General features: G+C 45.2%; 1 long non-coding RNA gene across 1 annotated transcript; it reads right to left on the minus strand.

Annotated features, from left to right (window-relative positions):
* Nucleotides 1–847: 847 nt before the first annotated feature.
* Nucleotides 848–8,057, minus strand: LOC311590093. The gene is made up of 3 exons (XR_014776764.1): nt 7,595–8,057; nt 4,110–4,252; nt 848–896 (listed from the first exon to the last, which is right to left on the minus strand). It is a non-coding gene; the product is annotated as an uncharacterized lncRNA (long non-coding RNA).
* Between the last annotated feature and the right edge of the window lie 17,408 nt (nt 8,058–25,465).

Genomic DNA, 25,465 nt, shown 5'->3' on the forward strand with positions numbered 1-25,465 from the left:
GCTATCAACGGTGAACAAGAAACTGCTGGAGAGAGGGAGGAATCCACTTGCTGCTGCCCTCGCCCGGCTCCATGTGTCAGAGTCTTTTCCTGAACCTGTGATGGGGCTGTCCTATTTATGGAACGCCAGTCACTAGAAAGAACTAGATGAGGTGTTGTGGAGAAACACAGGATTTACCAGGCATGGTGCCTGCCACAGAGACAAAAACAAGCAAGCATGTTTCCATTTATTTTTCCCCCCAGCAGCTGAGGTTCTTTCTTTTCAAAGATCTGTTCTGCGCATTTGGCAGTGGGCAGAGTTGACCTGCAAATCAACTCAACTCCATTCACAGTTGCTTAAAAAAAAAAAAAAAAAAAAAAAAAAAAAAAAGACTGGGCCCAGTTCTCCCACACAGGTGAGAGGAAAAATATTTACAAGAAGAAAAAATTGACCAAAAGGAGTAGGAAAACCTGGAGGATGCAGAAACCTGTGAGAGGTCCTGGGCAAGACCGTTGAGCCCCTTGTTTGTAGCTGAGGAACTGCAGCCCATAATGGCCTCTCACAGGTTTCTGCATCCTCCAGGCTTTCCTACTCCTTTCGGTCTACTTGCTGCTGTCCTCGCCTGGCTCCATGTGTCAGAGTCTTTTCCTGAACCTGTGATGGGGCTGTCCTATTTATGGAACGCCAGTCACTAGAAAGAACATGCTGGGTTCTAAGGCCTGCATGGTATTTCCATCATGGCGTCAGTCATGCTAAGGTCTGGGCACCTAGTAAGGTCTGGGGTTCTGTTGCATCAGCCCTTCAGGGTAAGTTTGGGGTCCACTTTTTGGATAATTGTACAAGAATTTAGGAATTGATTCAAACAGAAGCTCAAGGAATTTTATTCGAGTTTGGAAGAAAATGCCAGGGCAAGCAACCTGTAAAAAAACAAAAACAAACCTTAGCAATTGCCTGGAGGAGGAGAATGGAGGAGAAAAGGAAAAGAAAACAAAAACAAAAAGCAAAAAACCCCAAACATGGTATTATAAAGTTGGCTTGGATGTCAGGCACACAGCATACAAGCAGCCACAAAAAATGGGGGGAGGGGGGGAGGCTGTAAAGAAAGAGTAAGGATTCCTAAATCCAAAGTGTTAGGGAAAGTATACTTAAGAAGTCACAGAAGAAAAGAAAAAGGTATGATTTTCTGTATAATTCCAAAAACCCTTCGGAAATGTGGGGTGGCTCACACCCTACATGGCTGTGGCCCGTAAACTTCTGCAGCCCTGCAAGCTACTGCAAGAAACACAGGGATTCTGGGAAGCAAAAGTACAACGTATCACTAAAGGACAGCTATTCCTCCTTCCCTTCAGCGTGTTCTAGGTGAGCCCACCTTCCTGGGGCATGGTCTCTTGGCCGCGTGAAGGAGCAGGCGCAACTCCAATGTCAGGTCTCCCCTGAAGCCAGAGATACTCTTTTCTTGACTTTTTCTTCTTCTTCTTCTTCTTCTTCTTCTTCTTCTTCTTCTTCTTCTTCTTCTTCTTCTTCTTCTTCTTCTTCTTCTTCTTTTCTTCTTCTCCTCCTCTCCTCCTCCTCTCCTCCTCCTCTCCTTCTAGATTTATTTATTATGTACACAGTGTTTTGTCTGCATGGACACCAGAAGAGTTTTCTTGACTTCTTGACCAACAGTAGTTGTGTGTGTGTTTTTTTAATAACCTCTACAAGAGGTTCCCCTAAAATCATTTAGGAATCAGATCAGAGACCCCCAAACATTTTTGCCATCTCAGGCCTCTGACTAGGTGAAGCTGTCAAGAGGCTCAAAGGCATTTGTAAAAGTTTCAGCCTAGAAAGAAAAGTATCTGCTTCTCTTTGGTCCAGCCGGACCCCCAACCGCCTAGCCAATTCCCACCTGCCGTTCTCATCACGGTGTCTCTCCCGCATGCCAGAAGCTGGTTGGCGCATCTTATACACTATGCGACCCACTTATTTTACAGAGCCTCTCTGCACTCTTCCTGTCTTGCAGATTTCAAAATAAACAAGTTCAGAAACATTGATTCCTTGCCCAGGGTCACAGCTAACAGAGTGGGGGAAGCTCCTAAGCCATCCTTCTGAGGGATGAACAGAGGGAAGAACTGTCATAGGCAAGGAGCTTTGCTTACACCTACAGAGAACGGCTTCCACCCAGCTGGATGAGAAAACGCTGTAAACCAGCTTCAAGGGGAAGCCTGATGCCTCCAAGCTGCTTGAAGAGTTCCCAGTTTCTGGCCTGGTGGGTGGAGGGAGCATGGGGACCCTTCCAGGCAGAGCCCTGCCTGCTTCTTCTGTTCCTCTGCAAAAGGAAGCCCATCCATGAAAACCCCTGCAAGTTCACTCTCAACCTTGTTCTGCAGTCTGCTCTGTTTTGTGTCCCCTAAATTGTTTGCAACAGACAGCTGTGCAGGGGTCAGCATCTCCCGGGGGATTCTGTGACTCCAGACAGGGTAGGGGCTGTGAAGGATACAATTCACATATGTGGAGCACGTTAGGAATTTAGGGGCTAAAAAGAGAAGCTTCTGTGTGGAAATGGCTAAGATTCCTGGTCCTCCAAAGGGCCCACGGACAGTCTCATGTCAGTCCAGGCACCTGGAACAGACCTTTTTACAGGTTTTCAGTTCAACCATGCCATCAGCTGTAAGTATATTTTCTCCCAACATCCCTGACAGCCTTGTACCAACAGGCGCTTACTACAGGCGAGACACAGGGACTGAGTCTTCTCCACTTACCAACTCAGGATTCACATAAATCCCAAATGTGTTTGTGGCCTCTTTGTGCGTGAGTTGATTCTGAGGGCTTTTCTGAGTCTCATACCCTAACCGTCAGTGTTTGGGCAGTCAGAATAGCTGAGTTCACCCATAAGGGAGGGTGGAAAAAGCAGGGCTTGGATTTGAACCAGTTACAAGGGCTAACTTCTGTCCTTAGGGTTCTGATAGCTGAATAAACTAAAAGGCCCACAATCCCATGATGAAATTATATCGTTAAAGCCCTTGGCAGCTCGGCTATTATTTTATGTAAAATATATGCATGTCTTTTTGAGAATTTCTCTCCTCCAGCAAATAGGATAGAGAAAAATATTATTTAATGGCCATAGTGTCTGCTATCACGCCATATTTATGTGACTTTATCGACAGGGCCATTGCTGGCTTGGAAGTGGGAAGGTAAATAGTCCCTGTGGTGGGAAACAACGCAGTAGCCAGCAATCCCCAATCACAGCACGGGGCACACCAACATTCCTGGCACGTCTCTCCCCAAAAGAGAGCCAGGCGCGGTTCACGGAATCTTCTCGGAGCCCACATCAAAGGCTGAGTGAAGCGCTGTATTTGAAACTTCTCCTTTGCAGCAGTCGGTCGGGTCCTAACCAAGGGTGCGGTCAGCCAGGGCAAATAACAAAACATTTTCTCCAAAACGCCATAGTTGGAATTCCCTCCTGGGCCTGGGCTCCTCCCCCACATATCGAGTGCACACTTTTCCCAGCCCTACAGTCCTCTGGGTCCCGGGCCTGGCGGGTCTCCACCCTTCCACCTGCTGCACACCGCAATGCCCAGCCCAGGCATGAAAGCACTTTCCTTTGCAGAGAGAGAGAGACTGAGCCCGCGACACACCCTGGCTATCTATAGAACATCCCTCTGGGGGTTCTGCTGACCAGTCACTCGAGATCCCTCCTTGGGCTTTATTATGTCACAGGAACCCTGGCTGGAATGCTGAGGATTAGATTCCAAGCCCTTCCCTGTCGGCTGGGCCCCTAGGAAGGAAGCCAGGCACTAAGTTACCATCCGGGATCTCGAGCGCCCCCTACTGAATTTTTTCCTTTTTTTTTTCCTTTGTCTAACACCTGCCTGAGTTCAGGGAACCCCACCTCCTAAAAGTGTTTTGCTCCTGCCATCCCAGTGACACCTTTGTATGATGAGAACACAGATCCAGACTTCAGATAGGCTTTAATTTCTGTCTCTATGAATCTGGGCAAGCCACTAATCCCATGGGGCCTGGTTTCTTCATCCAAAGAGTACCTGAACTCCACTATCAGCCAGAGAAAGTCCAGACCTAGTTCAAGGCAAGAAAATTGAAAGAAAAAAAAAAAAAGAATTTTCTTAAGCAGACTGCCCTACTGTACTCCTCACCTGTGATGCAGGATTGCAGTAAGTGCCACACAGGTCTGCGGTGTTGAATGCGTGCTTGGAGACGCAAGACTTCAGTGGTTTCTAATACACAGAGGTCACCCGTTACTGTACTTCCGTTCTTGCCAAAGAACCGCCTTTGACTGCTGTTTCAACATACCAAAGCAGTTATAAGCATAGTGATTTGAAGGCGCAAGGAATATTGGCAAAATCCATTTTTAAAAACTTCATTTAGTGTTGGAAGTAACCCCAAGGTCCTGGGTACACTAGTGAAGCACTCTATCACTGAGCTATGGCCCCCACCCTGTGGGCAACACTTACTACGTATGTGTTACCTGCCATTGTACTAAGGGCGTTGCTACCGTATTCTCCCAACACACACACTGTAGAGACTGAGTTCGGGTTCTTTTGTTACATTCCAGCCCTTGATGAATATATTTTTTCATTTGTTTAATTTTAGAAGCAGCCCCGAGAAGCAAGTACCTCTGCCCTTTAGGGGTGAACATCTTGAGCTTTAATGACGTGCTTGAGCCCAGGTCAAAGAGCTGTGAGTGACTGAATAAACTATAGGCCTTTCTTCTCTGTCTGAACTCACTCCCTAAAAATGCACTTTGATTTTTTTCTTTATGTATGTGGATGTTTTACCTACATGTATGTCTATATACCACATCTTGGCATTGCCCTCTGGAGCCAAAAATCCTTTGGAACTGGAGTTAGAGACGGTTCTTAGATGCCGCGTTGGTGCTGGGAATCGAACCCGGGTCTTCTGTAAGAGCATCGAGTCCTCTTAACAGATGAGCTATATCTCTAGCTCTGGATTCACTATGTCCTGGACCTCTCTGGGCCTCCTGTGCACGTAGAAGACAGGTAATAAAATCTGTCTCCTTTCTTTCATGAGCTCAGTAGCCTGGAGGGAAGCGTTGTGTTCATCCTTACAGGTCCCTTCTGGAACTTTCCACAAGATGACGAATTGAAGGGGGGTGGGATTGAGGAGTCTTGCTCACTGGAAGTCTGCACCCCCCCTGAGACCATTCTACTTCTCAGAGAAAGAGAAGAGATTGTGGAGTACAGGGCATATTGGGTGTAAGCCGAGAGCCTAAGGAGGCTCTGGATGTCCTGAAAGGCCACTTGTGCTGTGACAAGTCAGAGGCTCAGAACGTATCAGACCTGTCCCACCCCATCCCCCCATCCCCCAACCTCCCCACACACCTTTCAATGAGCATGCATGTTTACAGTCCCATAGTCCCCACCGGTCTCTGTGTCTCTCTCTCTCTCTCTCTCTCTCTCTCTCTCTCTCTCTCTCTCTCTCACACACACACACACACACACACACACACACACACGCACGCACACACTACATTTCTCTCTCCTCTCTCATACCGCTGTATCACTAGCTTTCCATCTTAGCCTAGTAGTGAAACATGTAAACAGATAATAAATTATGTCTGCGCCAATGGGGCATAGAACCAAGTGACTGTGAAGTATGGCCCAGGGGAGAGAAAGTTTACAGAGACGTGATGAACACCCCAGTGCCATTGCCAACAGCATTAGCTCACAACCCCAGGAAGCTGGCAGCGTTGTTATTTCTGGAAGAGAAACTTTGTCGTTTCCTTTTTCCTCCTCCTTTAAACAATGTGAATGTTTCCCTGTGAAAGGATTTGGAAGGCAGATTCTCTCTGTCCGTGCTGACTGGGAGAAGACTTTCACAACATGAAGGAATTCCTGATGGCAGGGCTTTAGGAGCTGCAGATTTGATGAGGCAGACCATCACACGGTTTTCTCTGTAGGCCACTAACAGGTGCAGACCTGGCCTCGGGTGAAAGAGAATCTTCTAACGGCTACGGCTCTTACACAGGCCCCAGGCTAAGAAATAACAGTGCAGGGAAGGCAGCAGTGGTCTCTGATCTATGTGGGGGAGGGGTCAAATCCTGAGGGTGCCACTCCTGAACAGTTCGGTGGAAGGAAAGATTTAAAAATGTTAAAGTTTGTATTTTATTACCTAATCTTTAAAAAAAAAATTAGTCTCCTATTAAAAATTCAAGCACATGTAAAGTCGGATACAGTTGAGTCGTGATTGACTCAGCTTCACTTGGTCTTTTGTTTTTGTTTGTTTAACTTCAATTCGTGTAGCTGGAGAGATGGCTCTGTAGTTGAGAACACTTACTGCCTCGTAGAGGACTTGAGTTCGGTTCCCACCTGGCAGCTCGCAACTGCCTGTGACTCCAGTTCCAGGGGATCTCACACCCCCTTCTGGCCTCCTTGGGCTCCTGCATGCACGTGTTGCATATAAACTCAACTGAAAGCCAGAGCCCTTCTATCTCTGGGCTTCTGTGCTTGCTCCCTCAGAGCTTGCTCACCAGAGAGGAGAGGGACCACACACAGGAAACTCAGACAGCGTCTGTCCTCCCAGAGGCACACTATACAGGTGAGTGTTGAAATTCAGAGGAGAGCTTTCTCTGGGACCTGGGGTGAGCTGGTAGTCTCTGTGAGAATGACAAGGCAGCGAGACTAGACCTAAGAGGTTGTCAGTGGAGTTAGAGGGTGTAGAAGAGGCACTCTTTAGGTGATGGGTAGCCAGACCCAAACACAAGGAGCAACAAAGTGGAGGCAGCCAGAGATGCTTCTGGAAGAAGCAATCCTGCCTTCACAGAAGCAAGCAGCAGAGTAGAAGCCATGACAGAGGAAGACAGAAGTGAAGGGCTGCTGTTGATTGGCTTGTGGGAAAACAAAGCAGCCGCAGCACTAGAGAAACTGCTGTGTGGCCCCAAAACATGCAGTCTCCATGGACAGTGGGCAGGGATTTCTCCAGCAGGAGGGAGATGCTGGAGGAAAATAGAAACTTTCACCACGGCTTTGATGACCCAGGGCCCAGCAGCTGCCAAGACCAGCCTGGCAGCACAAAGCAAACCCCAGGAACAACAGAAGCTCTACTTGCTTCAAAACATCCCGGTACAAACCCAGCTCTGGCAGTGCTGGCCTGTGGCAGGGGCTCGCGGTAGCACACATCAGTGGCAAGGCGGACACCGCGCCCAGCACTTTGCATGCCTCCTCCCAATCCATCTTCACAGCAGCCTCCAAGGCAGAGGGCTCGTTCACATGTAGCGGATGAGGACAGCTTGGTGTGGGAAGCCTGCCAAGGCACTGACCATGGGTCTTAGGTGACATCCAAATCCAGGCCTGCTACTACGGCCCCCACTACAGATGGTCCCCTATGCTGACAACTGGACCCACTTGTCTTTGAGAGTTTGTGGGGTCAATTAATCTGTGTATTTAGAATATATCTGATGTGTGTTCTTCCCATGGGCAAACCTGTACAGCTCCTCTGCAACATGCTTTGATTATCAGTTTAGATATCGAGGCACAGAGAGGCTCAAATAACCTACGCAAGCCACACAGGAAGTGTTAGCGAACCCCACACTTGGCCTTGTCAACCCACTGTCTCTTTCTGGGCACCCATGTGCACTAGTCTTCTCGCCCTGTTTCCTTACCTTTGCAGAAGTGTGCTCACCGGGGAGACACTGGGGAGTGGGTGCAAAGGCTGACTCCACTGAAGGAACGCAAGGCCAGAAGTGGCAGGGCAGGTTGCCTCTGTGGCCTTCAGGTCTGTGCCAGTGGCATCTGCTTCCTTCCCCCAGAGGCCCTTCTGCTCCTCGGGGGAGGTCACTGGAGGCCCTTTAGAACACTCGGTTTGGAGAATCTCAGAACTGTGAGTGTTAGGGTACAGTTCTCAAATCCGTAAGACGACGACTCATCCAATTATTCTGGTGTCTGAGGAGTTTTCTTTTTTGTTTTTCTTTTTTTTTTTTTTTAATTAAAATCTCCTCACGGAAGGTCAACGGGGATCGCAAGCAGACGCTGGCGAGTGGAGCAGAAAATCTCTGTCCCTCGGGGATCATTTAAGGGCAGCTCCTGTCCTCTTGAACTTTGCAGTTCGATTTCTCTTCCTTCAGTGACCACACAGGAACAAAGTAACATTAGAACTACAAAACAGATAAATAAAACCCCTGCCAAGACCACAGCCTGCTAAGCCCACGTTAAAGGGAAAAACAGGTGGGCATCAGAGGGGGCACACAAACCAAAGGGCCAGTAGCCCCTGGAAAGAAAGTGGTGGGACAACGCCAAGGATTTTTCTACATGTGAGAAGCCAGTGTGTCCAAGCCCTAAGGCCCTCCTGGGTCACTGTCTCCACCAGTTTATAGGTCACTTCCCTGCAGTGGCCACAGCTTCTGTTAAGGACATGAGAGATGGTGGCACATGGCGTGGAAGGGGGGTCTCTGAAGTCATGCCTTACGGTCTGACCACTACGCTTTGCAAATGAGGAATGAGGTTCCTAAGAGGTGAGGTCACACCGCTTGAACGTTCCTGTGCTTTTTTTTTTTTTTTTTTTTTTTTTTTTTGGTGGGATGCTTATAAAAAATCAAGCAGGTCATCAAAGAGGAATGCAGGCTAAGGATTGGCCGCAGCCGAGCTCAGTGAAGCCAGCCATGTTCCAGATACTAGTGCACCTTCTACAGACATGACCTCATGTGGTCCTCACAATACTCTGATGAGGTTGGACGAACACAGCCTGTTTGCTCATAGGGAGGACACGGGAGTCTGCAGAGTAAATGGTGGGATTGAGGTCACTCTGGAAATGACAGGGTCAGTCTCAATCACTTGTGGCCTGACTCCCATCTTCACTGCCCAGGGAAATATAGGAAAATGGTTAAAAACAAACAAAAAATATAAAACTAGCATATCCCTCACAGGAGATTATTTTACCATTCAAAATTGCAAACTCAATGTTGGAATACAGTAAAGGTGTTTAATGAAAAGGCCGTGCTTAGAGCTTAAAGTGTGCAGTAAAAGATGAAAATGGACTACTTAAATGTTAGTAGGTGCAGGATCGCAGGAGGTTTTTGTTGTTGTTTGGGTTTTTTGTTTGTTTGTTTGTTTGTTTGTTTGGTCTGGTTTGGCTTTGGTTTGGCTTTGGTTTGGGAAGTTGTTTGTTTGCTTGTTAGTTTTTGCTTTTTCCCACTTGCGTTTTCTACAGTGTGCTGGAAAGGCCTTTTGTAATGAACAAACGAGCGTAACTGTTTTTCTCTCTGAAGACCTAGCACTGTACTTTTAAATCAATAAGGAAACAGCTGGAATGAATCAGTACTAGATTTTCCTTCCCTTGACAATAAAACCTAACAGGGCATTAGTTTGCAGCTGGAGGTGGAGGCTGGTTTCCCAAACTCAGACCCTAACCCAAGACGCTCACTTTTCATTCAATGCAACAAAAAAACGAAAATTCAGGGATCCTGAGCTTGGAAGCCCCTCCTGCCCACGACTATTGGCTCGGATCTTCCGGTCTATTAATAAAAAGAGGTAACCTTCCTATGTTTAGTAGGATAATAACTAGCCAGTCATTCTTCCCAGTGCCTCCCAGTGAGTTTCAGCCAACCCAGGATCACTCATGGCAGACAGAGTTGGAAGACTGAAAGGCTCTTTACCGTCCTCTCTCCTTCCACAAGTGCAAGGTCAGACACAGAGGGCTAACACCATTGGCCCAGAGACTCCTGGATCTTAATATTTAAATGTTGAATGTAAACTCTGAGGTCTTCAGACACAAATCTCTTGAGGTTTATTTATTTATTTATTTATTTATTTATTTATTTATTTAAATACCAGTATCAGCCCACAGCTTGAAAATATACTAGGTGCCTTCTAAGGAGGTGGCAGTGCCATTGCTATTGCTACATCAGAGCGACGAATGCTGTGGCTGTGTTCTCCAGAGTTATAAAATTGTTTGTGTGTTTTCCGCTGTCTTTCAAAGTGAACCTGAGCCGGGCAGTGGTGGCGCACGCCTTTAATCCCAGCACTTGAGAGGCAGGTGGATCGCTGTGAGTTCGAGGCCAGCCTGGTCTACAAAGAGAGTCCAGGACAGCCAAGGATAACACAGAGAGACTCTGTCTCAAAAACAAACAAACAAACAAAAGCAAAAACAAAAAATCAAAGTGAATCTGAAGCCCTTCTCACTAAATGGACTGAGTTCTACTATTTTTGTTACATGGTCCTGGACCTGGAGAGAGTGCTTACTATTCTCATGGAGAAGCCAGGGTCAGCTCTTAGCACCTACATGGCTCCTCACAGCATCTCTAATTTCAGGCCATGGGATCTGGATCTGGTGCCCTCTTTTGCACTCGGTTGGTACCAGTCACACATGTGGTACATATCCATACTTGTAGGCACAAGCGCGCGCGCGCGCAAGCGCGTGCGCACACACACACACACACACACACACACACACTTTATATATAATTAAATCAGAATTGGCTGAATTCAAGGCACAAAGAAAGGACAAGAAAGGAACACACAGGAAGGAGGGGCAATAGGAAGACTAAAAGGTGAGCTTCAGAACCAATCTGTCTGCATCAGAGCCTTGGCCCCTCCCGCCTCTGGCTACACTGACTCTGGGATGTGCTGCAGCCAATCTCGTGTGGTCTGGAACGGCGTGCTGGTGTCTCTCTCACAGGGTGATTAGATTAGTGAGCTGCCAGCTCGGGGCCTGGCATCTTGTAAGTGCTCCGTGTGTAGAAACTGCCATGCGTGTTGAAGATCACTGGAGGTTTGTAGAACATGTGGCCTGTCTCCGTTGGAAATTAAGCTGAAGACCTCCAACAGTAAGAAGTGATTTCTTAAAGCACAATCAGCCACCAGCAGAGCCATACTTAGTGAGTCCCTGCCACGGACACGCGGGTGCTCTGGACGTGAGGGAGCTCTGTGCAGCTTGCTTTTTCTTTTTTTTTTTTTTTTTTTTCTTTTTTTTTTATTTTTTTTTTTAATACATTTTTATTAATTTATACATATTACATCTCAGTTGTTAGCCCATCCCATGTATCCTCCCATCCCTCCCTTCCTCCCACTTCCCCCCCCTACTCCCCTCCCCTATGTCTGTGTCTGAGGGGGATCTCCTCCCCCTGAATATGCTCATACGGTATCAAGTCTCTCCTTGGTGACCTATTATCTTTCCTCTGAGTGCCACCAGGCATCTCCATCCAAGGGACATGATCAAGTATGGGGCACCAGAGTTTGTGTGAGAGTTAGATCTTCTTCTCCACTCAACAGTGGAGAATGTCCATCGGCTAGTCCGGGTAGGGGTTCAAGGTTTTTACTGCCTATTTTTTCCTTGGCTGTTGCCACAGTTTGCGGAGGACCCCAGGGCCCAGACTCGCCTGTAGTTTTCCAGGACCCACTGGATCCTTCCATTTCCTCTTTCTCCCAGGCTTCTCACACCTAAAGATTCAATAGGATGTCCTCCCCTCTTACCCATTATTCTGGTAGGTACAGTTTTTCATGGGGACGTACACCTTGGGCTAGTGTCTCGATATAAGTGAGTATATACCATTTAGCTCTTTTTGCTTCTGTGTGAACTCACTCATTATGACAATTTCTAGTTCAATCCATTTGTCCACAAATTTTGGAAATTCCTTGTTTTTAATAGCTGAGTAGTATTCCATAGTGTAAATGTACCACAGTTTCTTTATCCATTCTTCTGTTGAGGGACACGTAGGTTGTTTCCAAGTTCTGGCTATTATGAATAAGGCAGCTATGAACATGGTTGAGCATATGTCCCTGTTGTGTGGTAGTACATCCTCTGGGTATATTCCAAGGAGTGGAATAGCTGGGTCTTGAGGAAGCCCTATTCCCATTTTTCTGAGAAAGCACCAGATAGCTTTCCAAAGTGGTTGTACTAGTTTGCATTCCCACCAGCAATGCAGGAGTGTTCCTCTTTCTCCACACCCTCGCCAGCATGAGGTGTCAGTTGAGTTATTGATCTTAGCCATTCTGATGGGTGTAAGATGGAATCTCAGTGTCGTTTTGATTTGCATTTCTCTGATGACTAAGGAGGTCGAGCATTTCTTTAAGTGTTTCTCAGCCATTTGATATTCCTCTGTTGAGAATTCTCTGTTTAGCTCTGCGCCCCATTTCTCTATTGGGTTATTTGGTTTGGTGGTGTTTAATTTCTTAAGTTCTTTATATATTTTGGATATTAGACCTTTGTCAGATGAAGAGTCGGTGATGATCTTTTCCCAGTCTGTAGGCTGTCGCTTTGTTCTCTTGACAGTGTCACCAGCCTTACAGAAGCTTCTCAGCCTCATGAGGTCCCATTTATTAATTGTTGATGTTAAGGCCTGGGCTGTTGGTGTTCTGTTCAGGAAGTTGTCTCCTGTGCCTATGAGTTCCAGACTCTTCCCCACTTTTTCCTCTAACTGGGTTAATGTCTGTGGTTTTAAGTTGAGGTCTTTAATCCACTTGGACTTGAGTTTTGTGCATGGTGACAAATAGGGGTCTAATTGCATTTTTCTACATGTAGACATCCAGTTAGACCAGCACCATTTGTTGAAGATGCTGTCGTTTTTCCATTGAATGGATTTGGCTTCTTTGTCGAAAATCAGGTGAGCAAATGTGTGTGGATTCATCTCTGGGTCTTCAGTTCGATTCCATTGATCCACTAGCCTATTGCTGTGCCAGTACCATGCTGTTTTAATTACTGTTGCTCTATAGTACAGCTTGAGATCAGGTATGGAGATTCCTCCAGCGGATCTTTTATTGTAAAGGATTGTTTTTGCTATTCTGGGCTTTTTGTTTCTCCATATGAAGTTGAGAATTGTTCTTTCAATATCTACAAAATATTTAGTAGGTATTCTGATAGGGATTGCATTGAATCTGTAAATTGCTTTTGGTAAGATGGCCATTTTTACTATGTTGATTCTTCCAATCCACGAACATGGTAGATCCCGCCATCTTCTGATGTCATTTTCAATCTCTTTCTTCAGAGGTTTAAAGTTTTTTTCAAATAAATCCTTCACTTGCTTGGTTAGGGTTATTCCTAGATATTTTATATTGCTTGTGGCTATCGTGAAGGGAGTAATTTTTCTAATTTCTTCCTCTGCCTGTTTGTCATTTGTATATAGGAAAGCTACTGACTTTTTTGAGTTTATTTTGTATCCTGCCAATTTGCTGAAGGTGTTTATCAGCTGTAGGAGTTCTCTGGTGGAATTTTGGGGGTCACTTATATACACTATCATATCATCTGCAAATAGGGATAATTTTACTTCTTCCTTTCCCATTTGGATCCCCTTGATCTCCTTTTGATGTCTTATTGCTCTGGCTAGAACTTCAAGAACTATATTAAAGAGGTATGGGGAAAGTGGGCAGCCTTGTCTGGTCCCTGATTTTAGAGGGATTTCCTTGAGTATCTCTCCATTTAATTTAATGTTGGCTATTGGTTTGCTATATATAGCCTTTATTGTGTTTAGAAAAGTGCCTTGTATTCCCGATCTCTCCAGAACTTTAAACATAAATGGGTGTTGGATTTTGTCAAATGCTTTTTCTGCATCTAAAGAGATGATCATATGGTTTTTCTCTTTCAGTTTGTTTATATGGTGGATTACATTGATGGATTTCCGTATGTTAAACCATCCCTGCATTCCTGGAATGAAGCCTACCTGGTCATGGTGAATGATGTCTTTGATATGCTGTTGTATTCGCTTTGCGAGTATTTTGTTGAGTATTTTTGCATCAATGTTCATAAGAGAAATTGGTCTGAAATTCTCTTTTTTTGTTGGGTCTTTGTGGGGTTTAGGTATCAATGTGACTGTGGCCTCATAAAAGGAGTTTGGTAATATTCCATCCATTTCTATCTTTCGGAATAGCTTGAATAGTATCGGTATTGCAGCTTGCTTTTTCAACATCGATGAAAGAAACAGGAATGGAAATAATAAAAAAAGAGTACTAAGCATGCTTTTTTTTTTTTTAAAGCACCAGGCAAGGGCTCCGTGGAGAGAGGAGATGAAATCACAACTTGTTTCAGCTGAAAGCAAACTGTAAATGAGCATGCTAGCAGGCTGTCTCACAGGGCTGGCCATCTGAGCAGAGGACAGTAGCTAATGCAGTCCAAGTTGCTCTAACAAAACGAAAAGCTCAGAGGCTTAACATGTTCCCATGGCGTTCACATCAGATCCAGCTAGCTAGGCACACGCGCGGGTGGGGAGAGAAGTCTCTCCTCCACAGAGTCACTTAAGTCCCCAGCGGCTATATCTTTGTCATCTTCAACAGGTGACTTGTAGAGGCTACCTGGGTATCGACATCCCATCTGGAAATGAGGTAGTGTCCAGAGAGATAGTACTGAACGTGGCAAGGTTTCCAGAGCTACACTTGAAAGGCCCAGTCTTACTCTACCCTTCGTGAGCTAAATTTTAGTCGTGGCTAATTGCAGAGGAGGCTGGCGCGTGCGTGGCAGTGAGGTGGCAGGGGTTCGTCTGCTTGCTCAGTAGGAAATTTAGATGCAAGGTCAGAGCTACAACCAGACTCCACTACACTACCCAGAGTACCTGCAGACCTCAGAGGAGACCCAACATCCACTCTACCTGGCTCCTCCCGTTCAGCTAAAACCGAGGTACGTGGTCCCCAGGCTCATGGAGCCCCAGACAAGGTTGTCATAGCACGGCAGTGAAACAGCAGCGTGAGAAACAAGGGGGAAATGACAAGGGGCCAAAACCAGAAAAACCAAATTTACATAGCGTTTAAAACCTCGTTTGTTCATACAGGACTCGGAATGAGGCCATCACACCCCACAGAACCACAACGGGCAAATTCTGCTACGTTTTGACAGAGCTAAGTTTAAGCCAGACCTTCTGCCTGTGCAAAGGAAGGGTGTTTGGTGGATTGTTTCGGTGCTACAATGTCTGGATATTGTGACTTGAATCCATATCCCAAGTAATAATAGCATTCGTCATGATTGCATCTTGTGGTAGCACTCAGAACCTAGCACTTCTTAGGCCCCAAGACATAACTTCTTCACTAGTTTCAAAGGCAAGTGCTCTGCCACCCGCTGCCCTACGGCCCATGCATGTGGGATCAGTGCTGCTTGGGGTCAAGGAAATTCAGGCCATAGCTTCTAAGAGTCGTCACAGGGCAGATCCGTCTACCTTCCTGCACACGCTCTGCTCTGGGGCTGGCGAGATGGCTCAATGAGTCGAGTGTGAAAGCGTGAACACCTGAGTGTAGAGCCCTGGCACCCATGTAAAGGACTTGAGTGTAGTCCCACTCAAGTGACCCCTTCCTGTAACCCCAGAACCATCAGGGATAGAAGCAGGGAAACTACTAAGGGCTTCCTGGACAGTCAGCCTAGGGAAAATTAATTAATTAATTAATTAAAAAAATGGTGAGCTTCCATTTCAGTGAGAGGCTCTGCCTCAAAGGAAGAGTGGAGAGTCACAGAGCAAGAATATTGACACCCTCTTCTGGCCTCCATATGACATGCACTAGTGGGTGTAAATATATGATCCATAACACATTCACACATACACACCACACACATAACACACCACACACCGCACTACACACACATACACACCACACCACATACCACACACATATAACACACCACGCACACACAACCATGCACACCATACATGCATGCACACATGCACAAACACATCATACATCATACTCCAGACACACAAATATGTACACACACGTAAACACCATGCACACTACACCCACATATATACACCACACACATACACACACATATAACCACATACACATATAGCACACCACATGCATGCATGCACAAACATATCACTGCACACACATACACATACACCACACACATATACACAAACATCTCACACACACACCACACACACACACACACACACACACACACACACACACACATACCACACACACCATACGTGCCCTCTTCCCCCCTCACAAACATACACACTATGATGATTTCTGTTTTATTCTATTTAAAAAGATGTTTTGTAGGAACCATTCAAATTTAGATAAGCCATCTAGAAATCATTATCACTTCTAAGCACCCAGTGCCTGTAGGTACCAGCCTTCTCCAACAAAAGTGATTTTTCTCCTAGAAGGCAGGAAACATCATCTCTGTTCTACTTATCCAAACTCTCCTGAAGCCACACCTTTGCCTTTCTCCACTTTATCTTCAAATTTGTTAGCTCTGGTGTCTCACCAAGACCTCAGCCTTTTTTTCTTCCTGCCACATCCCATCCTCTTACACTCACTTTTTAAGTGTCCTAGGAAAACCAGTGGTGTGCTTCCATTGGTGCCCTCATTAGAATCTTCCTCTGTGTCTGCACAGATCCCATGACCACAGCCTCCTGACCTGTTCTTTACTTGGCATGACTATATATATATATGTAATATATATATATATTACACACAAATATGCACACACATGTGTATGTATACACACACATATATATGTATATATTATATACTCTGCTATATATGCTGCATATATGTATGTATATACATATATATTACATATATGTTACACACAAATATGCACACACATGTGTGTATATATATATACACACATATATGTATGTACTGTATACTCTGATATATAATGTATCTATATGTGTGTATGTATATATGTATATATTACATATATGTTACACACAAATATGTGCACACGTGTATGTATATATATGTATATGCACACACATATATGTGTGTATATATAGATATATATTATATACTCTGATAACTGAGCCTATACATGGGCAAGACTCAGAAAGACAGACAGTAAAGGGTTTGGGACAGGCCCTCCAGTTTGAGATAGTGTCAATACCGACTGGCTTCTGCTTGGTTATCTTCCAAGCCCTTGCATCATGCAGCATACTGTGTAGTTCTAACCACTCTCTGGTCCTTTTCTTCTTTGTAGCATCTGGGACAATTGATGTCCTTCAATCCTTGTCTCCAGCCACTCAAGGTGACCCACCCTTCCTTACTCTTTGTGTCCATTTCTGGGCCTTCTCTTCTCTGTAGACCCTTAGCTGCAGGAAGCCTCACATACCTGGCTTCATTCAGACCATTATCACAAAGCTAGCCCACACTCACTCAGGCGTCCCCTGCCTCCTGTGAAGTGATGGCTCTCTCAGATGTAGCACCAGACTCACCCGCTCCTGGGCGTCTCATCCAGTGCTTGCACATCCTTCCTCGGTATTGTCTCTTGCACTCAGTCCAGCCAACGTGTCTTCTGGTGGAGCAGGTCTTTCACCACGCCCAGCACTCTCCACGAAGGCTTCCCACTGCCCACCAGAAAAAGATCTACAGCTGTAGCCATGGAATTCAAGGTTCAGAATGGTCTAGCCTCTACCTCCTCCAGTTTACCGCCTTCATTCACCACAGACGACTCAGGCCACTTTGGCTCTCTTGCTGCCCCTGCTGTAAAGTTGGGGATGCGATTTTCCTGGGCTATGCTGGGGTAGGTCTAACTGTCCTGACATGCTATTGTCTTAGATCAGATAGCCACGGACGCTAACTCCCTTCCTCACTTGGCTCCAGTTTCTCCTGAAATGTCAGCGGCTCACAAAAGCTCCTGTGATCAGCCTACCCACCCCAGCCCCCCAGTGTCCCTTTGTCCTGGCCCCGCTTTGGTCTTCTTCAAAGTCCTCACTACCACCTGCTGTGGATGTTTGTTGCCAGGCTCCCCTTCCTGGAGCATGCTTCTCCATTTGGCTGTCTCCTCCTCAGCACCCAGAACAGAGCTTGGAAGACAGCAAGAGCTCATTAAGTCACGGAACGACCTCTCTTCATGCCCTCTCCTCCTCCTATGTTCAGACTCTTCTTCCTCCAGAACTTGAAGTAAAGGAGAGGAGGCCTGTGTTTCTTCTCTCTCCCTCCTGCTGCCCTTGTTTGGACCTCTGCACTACAGACAAAGCCCCTGACTACCTTCTCACAGTCCTCTGGCTCTCTCTACTCCAGTCTCCCACTGTTCCATGGCATTGGCTTACTGCTTCTCCCTCAACATGGCGTCTTCTGCTGCCTCTCCTCTCGTGAACCCTATATTGCAGGCTCCTGCTGTTGGTTTAGTATCCTGGGCTCCCAGCCATCTGTGCCTTTGTACACATGGCCCTCGTACCTGGAGGGCCCAGCACCTATCACTAATTTATCTTGCAGTGTGCCGAGCCTTGGCTCAAATGATGCCCCACCCTCTGACTTCTTCAGGCTCATCATAGGTTCTTTACTGATATTGCTCTACTCTATTCAAAATTCTATTCAACCAGATGTCACAGCTGTCTTCTTGTCTGTGTCTCCTCTGTCTCTAAGCTCACTGATGGCAGAGTGTGTGGCCAGCTCATCTGGCCCAGAAGGCTACCTGCTACATTCAGGCAGCAGATAAATATTTCTTTGATGAACAATTACTTTTCCTACTTTGGCTTGTCCTGTTTTCACTTGTTTGTTTTGTTTTATAGCAGATTTCAAATTATTCCAGTTTTGGGGGCTATATAGTGCTACCAATGAGATCACTGTTTATGATTCATCTTAAGGATGTGTCTTAGATATAAAGTTATAGAATCCCAGGTCCCTAAATGCCTGAGTAATTTTTAAAAATTAGCCAATTTTTAAGGACTAAGATGTAATTAACAGGTAAGTTTTACTTTCAAGTGTACAATTTGGTGAATTTTTAAATTTTAAGATTTTGATATTTTAACTAATACCATGTAATTCTAAAACATCCTTATCACCCTAATAAGAAGCCCAGATTAATTAGCTGTCATTACTCATTACCTTTGTCTTCCAACCCTTGGAAGCAACCCAACTACTTTTCTCATCTTTATTCATTTGTCTCTTCTGAATATTTTCTGTCAACAAAATCATACAAGACACAGCTCTCATGCTTGGCTTCTATTGCTTAGCACTATGTTTTCAAGGCTGATCTTTGTGATGGCATTATCAGAACTTCACTGCTGTATGACTGGTGCGGGGGAGGAGAGAGGGAGGCAGGGGGAGGAGGGAGGAGAAGGTGGGAGACAAGGAGGGAGGATGAGAGGGAGAGAGAGAGAGAGAGAGAGAGGAGTTGGTTTTCTTTTCATGAACATGCACGTTTCTCTATCTTGTGTCACACATGCTCACCGGTATATACTCAAGACAATGAAATTGCTAGCCCATGTATAATTCTGCTTAACTTTCGGAGGAACGGCCAGAACTGATTTCCACAACAGCCAGAAAGTTTTCCACTTTTCCCAGGGATGCTTGAGAGTCGTGCTTTCCTAAGTTACTCAAAACATTTATCCCAGCTCGTCGCTTTTGTTAGTTATCTTGCTGTGCTTGGTTGATATTTCTTCGCTGATCTGTGTGATGGTTAACAAACTGTCAGTCCGGTAGCATGTGAGGTAATCCGACAATAGAAAAGCATTATCTCCGCATATGTCTAAGGTGGCGTTTCTGAAAGAGGCTGACTGGCATTCTAGTCAGCGGCCTGACTTAGTCAGGCCTGCCCCGCCCCCACAGTGGGTGGGCACCATCCAATCAGTGGAGAGTCTATACAGAACACTGGGTGGTGTAGGAAAGGTGAATCCACTTAGTGTTCTGAAGCAAAGACTTTCATCTTCTCTCACACGTGCAGAGTGCTCCAGGTTTTCCACTGTGGACTCCAGTGCTGGTATACTATTATGGGTTCTCAGGCCTTTGGACTTTGAGCTACGTCACTGTCTTCCCTGACTCTCCAGCTCACACGTATATCTCAGGGCTTTGCAGGCTCCACAACCACCTAAGCCACTTCCTATAACAAATATCCTCTCATCTGTATGTCTGTCTGCCGTCCATCTGTCCGTCCTACAGCCTACGTTTCCCTGGAAAGCCAATACTAGTGTAACCAGTTACATTGAACATCTTTTTTGTGTGGTTATTGAACATTTATATATCTTCTTTAGAGGGAAGCCTGTTTAAGAGCTGTTCTTATTTCTTTTCAAGTTGTTGTTGAGTTGTAAGAGCTCTTTATATATTTTAAACGTGGCTTACCAGATGCAGCATTGGCAAATATTTTATCCCAGTCTGCGAGTGGTCTTTTACTTTCTTGACATTTTATTTTGGTGTTCAAGATTTATCTTATTTTGACCAGCATTATTGTCTAGCTTTACTTTGCTTGTTCAACATTTGACCTAATATATTTTTTCCTTTTTTTTATTAATTTATTCTTGTTACATTTCAATGGTTATCCCATCCCTTGTATCCTCCCATTCTTCCCTCCCTCCCATTTTCCCCTTATTCCCCTCCCCATGACTGTTCCTGGAGGGGATTACCTCCCCCTGTATATGCTCATAGGGTATCAAGTCTCTTCTTGGTAACCTGCTGTCCTTCCTCTGAGTGCCACCAGGTCTCCCCCTTCGGGGGACATTCGACCTAATATTTTAAGGCCTTTATGGAATTCAGACTCACAACAGTATGTACCTATTTTATCGTGAGTCTTATAGTTTAGTTATTATGTTTAGCCCGTTGACCCACGTTGAATTTGGCTTTCTATATAGTGTGGGGCATACATAACCTCTTGCACTGTAATGACCACTTGTCTCAGCTCTGTCCCACTGAATGATCCTGTTCTACCTGGAAGAAAGCAACTGACTGCAAACAAAGCCCATGCATACATCTGTAATACCATTCTATGCCAGCAGCTGGACCCACACTCAGAAAAGCCTGAACTATAGCTGTTGTATGTAAAGACTAACCCAGAACTGCAGTTCCAACAACATTCAAAATCAGTCATCACAAGGTATTGAATAACAAAGTTCTTGGGGCCAGCAAGATGGCTCAGCAGGTGAAGGGATTCGCAGCCAAGCCTAATGACCTGAGTTCAATCCATGGGGCTCAACTGTTGGAAAGGGAAAACAAACAACTGTAAGTTGTTCTCTGCCTGCCACATGTATGCTACCCTTCCCCCCGCCACACACACACACACACACACACACACACACACACACACACACAAAGATATAACTTAAATAATTGTCTCTAAAGTCCTGATCCCAAGGCCTTCCTAAGTCTTCTCCCTCACTCTGGCTTAGAAAACTCTGAGTAGCCACTCACGATTATCCCAAATGAGGACTGCTAGCCTAAGGATCATTTAAAGTTCTCTTAACGTGAATGAGCCATCATGCCAAGAGAGGAGAAAGTGAAACAGAGCTTGGCAGCAAAATCTTAACTGAGCATGCTCCGTATATCTGACTACCACAAGGAACGTCTCTATGAAAAAGCTGAAGATGGTTCTGTAAACAAACAAACAAACAAACAAACAAACAAAAAACAGAAAAGGAAAGACTCCTGTGTCTCTGTGCTGTCTAGGTAGGGGAGGGGCAACACACATATTCATGTTTATGGAGATGTAGGATCTGACTCAAGTGCCCTCTTCCAAGTTTCCATGGTCACATTTGTTGTTTCTGTCTCCCTAATAGCCTCTGGGTCTTTCTCTTTTCTTCTTGGATCCCCTAAAACTCACCACCGTGCCTCACATACTGCAGGTGTTCAATAAAATGTTAAATGCGATGAAACATTTTCTATGTTAAGTCAAACACGTAGGTCACAGAGCAGGCTTTATGTAAAAATGCTAGGTGTGTGGAGCTTTGAAAACAGCCAAAAGGGAATTAAGCGAGGGATTTAAAAGATCATGAAAAAGCAAGTAATTATTTCTGAACCATGGTTATCATCTCTGTCCCCACCCACCTGCCTACCAACAGTATTTGTCAGGGTCCCAGCGGGAAACAGATGGCTTACCAGCACTGAATAAAGAAACTATTTGCAGAGGAATGGGCAGAATTCAGAGGACATGAAATAAAGCCCCCGGGGACTGGCAATGTGAGATGTTCTAACTATCCTTGAGCTTGAAGGAAAAGAGGCAATGCAAGATGGTCAGAACTTCGAGTTTGAAGGCAAGAGGATTTGTTGCTGTGGCCATAGAATGGGCCAAAGGAGACTAAGAATTCTTCAGGAAGGAGCACACACATCCAGGTGAACAGGAAAACACGAGCAAACTCAAAAGTAACCTATATGGGAAAAAAAAATTATGATATAAATCAGAATCAGCAAAAGGATCTCTGTGGGTTGTCTGAACCGTATGATTTTTGTTTGAAATATGTTTTCATTGATTCAGCCATAAAATGGTTATTTAGTCTTTATATTCTTGTCACTGGGCATAGATAAAAGGATTGTCGCTGAGCAATAGATCAAAAGATGAATAAGACAGACACCTTTACTGCCTTTACGAAGTTAACAGTGGAGAGTGGTGAGCTGGTAACCAGCAACACAATAGTCCAGTGTGGGTGTGACAGCCCGTCTCTATTGTCAACTTGATTAGATGGAGACCTGCCTATGAGATCAGTAAAATGCACTGTGGAAGTGTCTTTGTGGGCATTCCCGTGGAGGACTAGATCCTGTGGCCCTCTGCTCTGTACAATGGGTTCTAAACTTGAGTGGCTACGTGGAGGTGGTGGAGCTGTAGAGGGTGAGCCTAGCTGGACAAGTGGGCTGCTGGGGGATGTGGCAGAGGACACTTTTCTATCTCTTAGCTACGATCTTATGCCTCACTCCAGCCCAGAAATAACGAAAACAGGACATATGGATAAAACCTATGAAACTAGGGGCCCAAATAAGTATTTGTCTTTCAAGTTGTCTTTCTTAGATAATCTGTCACTGTGATTAAAAATACTAATGTGAGGGGCAGGCCTGGGGGTGCCCAGTCCATGAGGTGACTATCCCAGGCAAAGTGGTTTCAAGGTCTTTAGATGCTACAGAAATTAAACTAGAGGTTATCTATGTTGCAAGTTGAAAAAGACTTTGTCTAAGACTGTGTGAGGTGCTTTAAATGTGACAGACTAATCCATCTCGTGGGACAAACAGCAAGGCAGTTTAGCCTTCAGACAATGGCATAGTTCTTGCTACTTAATTTTAGCCGGGTTTACAGTGAGAATTAGGAGCAAGAAACCAGAGCAAAAAGACTTGATAAACAGGCAGCATGGTCAGTAAGGGACTCAGTTGGAAGTTATAGCTTCAGTGGGCATTTCAGGAACTGAGAGGTGGCAAAAATGTGATCAGTACACCGAGGAATGCGTGAGCAGCATGTCTTACAGGGCATGAAAGAAGTAGCAAACAGGCCAGGGGTGGGGCTGCCCAAAGCCATTGGTGCTCACATGATGCCACACAGGCTCCAGATGCCATCTATGGAGCTGTAGGGTTTCATGATCATCCTGTTGGGTTTGGTCTTCTTTGGCTTTGTCCCTCTATTCTGTGCCTTTTGCAAAATTCATCTCCTCCAAGAGTCTCCAAAGTCAGAAGAGTTCCAGAATCACTTAAAAGTCTGAGGCCAAAGTCTCTTCTGGAACCAAAGACAAGCTCTTAGCTATGATCCCCTGCAAAATCTCTAAAAGCAAATTACACACTTTAAAGGTGCAATGGCACAGGCAAACATATTCCAGAAGGCACCAAACCGAGGGACAGGCTGGGTAGCTCAGCAAGAGAAATGGGCGTCTCCATCTGGAGGCTGGAATCTCACTACTGAGGTCTCAGCAATGCTGGTTCTGTGTATGGACCGGGAAGCAAGCCAGACTACTGGCTCTCTGTTTCTGCTGGTCACTGAAAATCCTTGGTGTTCTAGTTTGTAAAACTCTATCTTACACGTGATTCTTCCCATGTGATGTTTTGTATGCAAAATTTACCCATTTCATAGGAGTGCCGGTGGAGGCTTTAAACTTTTTCAAACCTACTCTATTTGGAGTTCTTTACTGCTTATACCTCCCTTCCAACCCACCTACCCTAGATAGGAGAGAAGAGAGGTTTAATGGGAACAGGAGAAATCGACATTTTTAGACTCAGTTCCTTGGAGCGATTCCACGCTTTCTCATCAGGATTCCAGCAGACCTGTTAAACAGCAAACCAGCAATTTAGCAAAGGTGACTGCAACCGCAGTAACTAAAACCTGGAGCAGCAGCAGGAACCCGGAACCTCGAAGCATCTCGAGAGCATTTCTTTCTAAGGGCATCTCAAAGCAGAGCGATGAACAACCAAATGATAGGGAGCAATACCAAACCAAAGACTCCAGCCTCTGGTTTTGGGTATATATATATATATATATACCCAAATATATATATATATACACACATACGTATACACATACATACATACATACATACATACATACATACATACATACATGCATACACACACGCACATACCCCTCAGAGTCTGTACTAGGATGTTTATCAGTTGGCAAAACCATACCTCGGCAAGAGGCAGTTCTTGTAGGAGACAGACAACATGTGTCATTTCACAAGTCTGTTTCCAGCAGACAAACACTGCACACCCTCACACAAGTCTGTTCCACATCCCACACTTGGGATCAAGACAAAAACATGTTTACATCCACTAAACACCAGCCCTATTGGGTTAGGGACCCACCTAACTCCTGCATGGCCCTATATTAATGAATTACAACTATAATGATCCTGTTTACAAGCAAAGCCACAGCCAGAGATTCAGTGATCAGGAATCAAACAAATCAATTTTAGGTACAAAATTCGACCAATAATGGGGGAGCCAGAAACTTCACAAGACTGAAGAAGATGTCACAACATAAAGAAGAGTGAGGCACGTGAAGAGATAAATAGGCAGAGGAAAACAGCGGTCCTCCCTTTCCACAAGCCTGAGAGAGATGAGCGACAAAATAGGGCGATGACGCCACAGGATGATGATGCTTACATCCACATGTTTAGCATCTCTGGTCCAGAGGACTTCATGTCAATTGGATGATCTGTTAGATCAAGAAATATAGTGTAAAGAGAGATAGGAGGTAGTTAAGGGAGGCCCTAAGAGTCACATAAGAGATACATTTGAGAAGACATGGCAATTGAGTGAGCAAGAAGCTGGGATAACAACCTCCCTAATCTTGTAGGGAAATCATGGTGCCCTTTATCACGGTAGAGATGGTAGGGAAGAGAGTAATTTCACACAGAGAAATGACAATTGTCGTCATGTCAATTTGGAAATGCTTAGTGGTGCCCATGGGAGAGCTAGGGACAAAAAGCTACGCTAGAAGGGCCTGGGGGTTATTTGCATGTCCCAGAGGGGGGAGAAGCTTTAAGCAGCATGTGTAGTGGAGCAAAACACGCCATGAGTCAGAGCAATATCAGAGGGAACATCAGCATGTGTAGTGCAGGTGGAGGAAGAAGGGACAATTTCAGACCAACAGTGAGGAATAGGGAACACAGGGCATGAAATTTAAGGGATCAGGAAGTTTCAATGAAGGTATATAAGTTTCTTTTTCTCTTTGCTGTGACCAAGCCTCTGACAAAAAAAAAAAAAAAGCAACATAAAGGAAGAAATATTTACTTCAACTCACAGCTTTAGGGTGTAGTCCAGCATATTGGCAGTCAGCTTGCTAATGTCTCAGAAGAATAGGACAGAAAAGGTACAGAAAGGGAGAAAACTAAGCAACAAACCACAAGTCCCGAGAGCTCCAGTGACCTACATTTTTTAGACCCCCTCCTAAAGGTCCCACAAACTCCTTGCCAAAAGTTGGGAAC

Source organism: Acomys minous (assembly GCF_964271855.1).
Source record: "Acomys minous genome assembly, chromosome: 19".
Classification (NCBI taxonomy): domain Eukaryota; kingdom Metazoa; phylum Chordata; class Mammalia; order Rodentia; family Muridae; genus Acomys; species Acomys minous.